Source organism: Phalacrocorax aristotelis, chromosome Z (assembly GCF_949628215.1).
Source record: "Phalacrocorax aristotelis chromosome Z, bGulAri2.1, whole genome shotgun sequence".
Taxonomy (NCBI): Eukaryota; Metazoa; Chordata; class Aves; order Suliformes; family Phalacrocoracidae; genus Phalacrocorax; species Phalacrocorax aristotelis.
Genome location: NC_134311.1, coordinates 30,484,222 through 30,490,502, shown reverse-complemented (window position 1 = coordinate 30,490,502; position 6,281 = coordinate 30,484,222).

The following is a 6,281-nucleotide window of genomic DNA, read 5'->3' as shown; positions in this document are numbered from 1 at the left end:
GGCTCATTGAGACCATCGTGCGCCGCTGCAGCAGGGAGGCCCAGCATTGGATGGCACTGGTGGACACCCGTGCTGCGAGGGAGAGAGAGGGCAGACCCCCAGCTGCTCCCGGACCTGCTGCCTCCCAAAGGGGTCTCCTGCCCCCAGCCCTGCCCTTCATGGGGGTCCCAGCAGCCCCCTCGATGTCTCCATTCCCACCCCTGGGGAGCAGGAGGAGCGGCGGGAGGAGCGGGGGGAGGCTGTGCCCGGGCCCGCCACTTCCGTCCAGGGCAGGGGCCGCACCCTGGGGAGGCAACGGCGATCCCGGAAGAGGGGGGCCCAGGGGAGCTCCCGGGACTCCTCCCAGCCCCCCAAGAGGCCCCCCCGCCGGCAGCGCTAGGACCAGGCTGCGAAAACCAGGGCCTGGCCAGCAGCTGGGGCACGTGCCGGCCCACAAGTCAGTCAGAAGGCTCTCAGTAGTCTAGATTTGTCGAAGAAAATAAATGCATGAAAGCTACAGAAAGAGTCTTGGTGTTACTAACAATGCCCTTGACATTGCTATCCCCACCTGTGCTTCCTCCCCTTTTCCTGGTGCTATGCCCTCCATTTCCTCATGTGTGCGCTGGGCCTATGGGGTCAGTGTGGTGGGAGAAGGGGTGCAGTGATGCAGCCCCTGGCCGGGAGGGGTGGGATGTTAGTCCTGATGGGCCCTTCTACGCGTGACAGGTACTCTTTCATTGTCCCCCAAAGGCAAGTGCTGCCCAGCTCCAGGCCTGCCTCTCTGCAGCTGGTCCCGGGGCAGATGTTTCCAGCCTGGCGGTCTCCAGGGCCAGCCCACACCCCACTGCCCATCACCCCAGGCCTGGCCTCCTCCTCACCGCATCCTCTGCCCCCATGTCCTGGGCCTCTGCTCTCCTGCTGTCTTCTTCGGTAAGGAAGGAGACAGCGATCTGCAGTGAACAACTTAAGACTCTCAGTCTTGTTTGCTTCAGGGCCAGCCAGTGGGGTACCTCTAACTGCTAGAGATGCTGAAAGGGATCTTGGCTTAAGTGGGTGTTAGATACCTATAAATTAAAGTAAAAGGTGTTTGGTTTGAAATGTGGCTTGGAATATTGTACTGCCAAGCTGGAGAGCTTTGTGCGTACAGGCATTTGTGACTACCTCTGCCTAAAATATGTATCTCCCTATTCAGCTAGTGGGAACAAACCTGCTTCCCTCTGTCCATGAGCCATTTCCAGTGAAAGCTGCCCATATACAAAGTTACAGGTTGAGGGAGGAATCACTGGGTAACATCTTACAAACTGCATTATACAAGAAGCTGTGATAAGCAATCGTAATGATTCTTTTGGATATTAAAGCTTGTGTTACCTGATATCAGAGGTCTGTACTTGACGTGTGTCAAGTACACACGTATTTGTTCTGTATAAAGAAGAGCAGCTTCCAGCAGAGTGACTGTAATCTTCCTATCCCTCAAAAAGCTGAGGTCTATAAGTTAGAACAGTGTCCGGGAAAGCCAAGCTGAAGGTGGTTCAAGCATGGGAATAAAGAGAAACTGTGTTCCCCGTCTGATTTCACAGAAACACAGACCGGTAGGCATTGGAAGGGACCTCTGGAGATCATCTTGTCCAAATCCCCTGCTTGAGCAGGGACACCCAGAGCAGGGGGCACAGGACCACGTCCAGGCAGGTTTTGAATGTTTCCAGGGAAGGAGACTCCACACCCTCCCTGGGCAGCCTGTTCCCCTGCTCTGGCACCCTCACAGTAAAAAGTTTCTCCTCATATTCAGGTGAAACTTGCTGCGTTCTGACTTGTGCCCATTGCCCCTTGTCCTGTCATTGGGCACTACTGAAGAGAGTCCTGACACCCACCCTTTAGATATTTATAAGCATTGATGAGATCAGTCTTACCTTCTCCAGGCTGAACAAAGCCAAGTCAGCCCAATTTAATATTCTAACTTGAGAGCATGGAGACATATCTTAGTGTCCGTGGATTCAGGGACTGACAGTCTGAGAGGTCAACACATACACACGGAGAGAGCACAATAGCACAGTCCTGCAAGCAGGATAAGTGAGATTCATTTCAGCAGTTAATTTCAATGAAGTCTTGGTAGCACTGCAAATTCTACGTGGACCTACACACAGACGCAGAAGCCATACAGTGGACATCTGGATAACTATAGGCTTAAAATATTTATGGAACTTTATTTTAGTGTTGCCTTCTGATTTGCCTGGACTTTACTACATCTTCAGATATGATGGCTTAACAATGCATGAAGAGTGCTCTCAGGAGTACAGCTTTTTACAATGCAAGTTGTCTTGTTAAGCCTGTCAGAGGTATACTGTAGGGAATAGTAATAACAGTAGTGTTAACTTATGTGCTTTATGGTGATGGCAAGAGGAACAGTGACTGTGCCTCTTTTAAAAAAGCCAAAACTTTTTTTACTTTGAGAGTAAGGATTCAAGATGAGTTTTAATTCTAGATATCCAAGGATCACACAAGAATATAAAATTCATGAAGGACTATTGCTGTTTTGCCTTTGTAATTGCATATATATTTTTTTCCTCCTATATGTCTCTTTAGGACTTTACATGTGCCTGAGGCAGAGTTATACAGAAGGGGAGAGTAAATATAGAGCTTCCTCTGTGGTCGCTACAGATAGATGCCACTTCTGCATTTTGGCATTAATGATACCTTTGTATAGTTACTAACCAATACTCCTGAGATCTGGGTTTTGGCAAAGTGTTTACCTTTACTCTTCCAAACCTCACCTGTGTAGCATACATGCTCATATTAGCCCAAAAGGAGACTAACAGGTACATGGTGAAAACATACATAAAATACTTGAGGCGAAAAGGTCACTGTGGAGAGAAAACTGTAGAACACTGAAAACAAACAGTCATGAATGTGTTAAGAGTAACTGAAAGAAAGATACATCAAGTATCAGTAACAACAGCCAAACTACCAAAATGAGAATTTCCAGTTGGACAGTTCTTAAAGGTGACTGAAAAGCACTGGGAACAAATCTTCCCAGCTCTCTTGACTCCTGTCATTTTTCACCGAAACACATAAACAGAAGAGATAACTTACCCAGGTCTTCCATGTCTCCTTGTGTTTCTCCTGCATCCACACTCGTATCAGTCAGGATTTTGACTGCAAGGAAAGCAAAGCTACTGTGCCACTTCTTCAAATGTGTATTTGCTCGGGGTCCCGATCAATGGCACGGTTTTGCAGTTACTTGAACGCAAGCTGTGAATTTGACAACCAGCTGATCAGAGAGGAGGAACAAGGCTGCGTGTCTCTGTGACAGGCAGGCAGGGAGACGAGTGAGCTGTGAGCAGCAGAGCCTGAAAGCTGGAGTTATCCCTGGCACTTTGCAGGTTCCCAACAGCTCAGACTTTGACATTTTTAAATAACCAGGTTTATATGTGAATAGCACGTGGTGGTTTTGTGGCAGCTTAATTCTGTGTACGACAGAAATATCTCTATAGCTCCATAATGGTCAGCCACATCTGCACCTTTCTGTGCACGGTGCTGTGCAAACAGAGAGAAAGTAATTGGCCTTTCCAATATTCCTATGTCAGAAAAGATCTGATTAAATTTCAGAAAGGCAATTTTACAGGCAAAACAACAGATGGTCGGCAAGTGGAAGTCAGCAGATCTGACTGATTTCAGTGTTGCTGTAAAAGTTATAAGTGGAAATTCTAACCCAGAACCTCTTGAGTATAGCTATACTATTTCATTCAGATGTTTTTTTTCTAGAAGAAAAATATCAACTGTAAACTGTTTTCTTTTGTAAGCATTTTATGTTCTAATCCTCTTTTGTTATGTTTCATACATATGCCATGCACTTAATTATTGCCTTTTTTCAATGTGAAATTTCTTGTAAAGTTTATTGAAAGCAGAATGACTTTAGAGATTCAAAGGAATTGGTTATGAAATTATTTACAATGAAGTCACCGTTCCAGCATGACTCTTTCTAGTTAATGTCTTTCACTAAGGCATAGAGGAAACAAAATACATCACATTTTAACAGTACTGTTACACTGAGGTTTTGTTGCCATAGAGACAAATACCCTCTAGATGAAGTCATAAATTCTCTAGGAGGTGCTAATAACTCAGTAGTGCTTAATAACATGTTGAAAAAGTATGCATTCTTGTAACATTTCAAAGGGGGTAACAATAAACCATGAAAAATGCCTAAATGCAGAGCATGGTTTAACAGTTGCTAATGCTTAGCCCACTAAAATTTCTATTTTTTTATGTCTTGTTCCATGCACTCTTTGGTACCATAGCTGTGTTAGACATGGTGTAGGTCTTGGTATGAAAGTGAGAGCTTACCTTGTGGCAGTAGCTGCCTCCACAAGAAGCCAATGATACCAAGCAGAGTATGCTTCTGATTGTTGATATTAATGTGGAGAATGTTTCTCAAGAAAATGTAGTAACTGGGGAGGAAAGTACTCTGTACAAAAGTGCGGCTTGCATATTTTAGCAATGCCTGACAGGTATGGAAGTGCTGGGGTTCCTTCAGGATACTCAAATCACTAGGAAGTAATGCAGGTTGTGAGGTGCCCCGACACCTTCTCTGCTCCATGCCAAACCAGCCCCAGCCCCACAGACCCTTCTTGCCTCCCCTGAGCCCCTCTGCTTTGTCAGCCTGGCTCTGGGACCCCAAAGAGGACGTAGTGCGTGGATGAGGCCTGATGGGTGCTGAGCAGAGGGGATCGTCCTTGCGCCCTCTGGCTAGGGGAGAAAGAGAGGAGAAAACCCACCGGGGCAAGCCAAGTGCTGCCTGTGACCCGCCGTGGGAGGAAGCAGGGGAGCCCAGAGGGCTGGCCAGCAGGGGTGGGCTGTGGGGAGAGCCTGTGGGACCTTGTCCTGCAGCCTCCCAGGGAGGCATGAGGTGTTACTGAGTGAACCTTCTTGGTGCATGTGCCTGGAGATGCCTGCCATGGCCAGGGTGACCAGACAGGGCACTGGGGAGACATGGCTGAGGCCTCAGTGACTGGTATAAAACACCAATGCTGAGCACAAGACAAGAGATGGGGAGATGGAGTGGGCTCTGGCATTGCGGTAACCCCAGGCACGTGTGCTGGGCCACAGTGCTGCTAGGGTGAGCACCGTGGGCCAGGACAGCCTGTTGTGATGTCACCTAGCGATGGAATGTGATGTCCCTGAGCAATGGATTGTGACTAGGGGTCCCTCACTCATTATATTCAGGCGCCAAGTCTCAGCCAGCTGGCTTGTGCCCGCACTCCTGCCGAGCCAGTTTGCGAGGTTCAGAGTGTAGAGCGAAGCCTTGGCGTTGCTGTTGTGCTCAGGGAGCTGTTCACGGCAGCTCTCAGTGCCCAACCCAAGCCATCAGAGGGTTTTTCCCTGACCCTGCCAGCTTCAGGCAGCTGGGACACCCAGGAGACGTGCTCAGAGCGGCACAGGTGAGCTGTGCGGGGACACCTCAGCTAGGGGTGGGGAGCCGGGAGGGTTTCCTTCTGGAGGGACCCGGGCATTTCTTCCACCCCTCCCTGGACCAGCCAATGACCCTGGCCTCTCTTCCCTTGCTAGCGTGACACCCGCTGCTGCAGCGCCCGTGGGAGGGAGCGCCTCGACACCGCCAGCTTCCCCCAGCCCACCGCAGCTCGTGGAGAGCATGGCTGCAGAGCTGGAGGACCGCTGTCCCATCTGCCTGGACAGCTGGGAGGAGGCCAGCTACGTGATGCCATGCCTCCACCGATTCTGCTACCCCTGCATCCTGCGGTGGGCAGACAGCAAGCCCGAGTGCCCCCTCTGCAAGAGGAGGATCCGCTCCATCATGCACTCGGTGCAGGCAGACAACAACTTTAAGGAGCATGTTATCCCACCGCCTGCAGCACCACCAGTTGTCAGCCGCCGAGCAGGAGGAGCTCCTGGCCATCCAGCTGCCCACAGCCCTGCAGCAACAGAAGAGCCCGTGGAGCACCAGCTACACTGGGTTCCTCTGGGTGGTCTCGAGCCACACACCTGGGCATTCCTTTTCCAGGACCACCCAGCTCTCCTGCAGTCCCTTCTGCCCTGGGTGCGTCAGGAGCTGGCAGTGATCTTTAGGAACCAGCTTTCACAGGTGTTTGCAGTGGAGGACCTCGTCACATCTGCCCTGGTCTTCTTTGGGCTGAACGAAGATCTTCTGGTCCGGCTGCTGCGGGTCAGCCTCCAAAACCACACAACAACGTTTGTGCAGCACCTTATTGATGTGGCTGTGCAACGGTGCAGCGGGGAGGCTCACCGCCTGCTGGACCTTGAGGATGACGGCCGTGCTGCCGAGGGGCGGG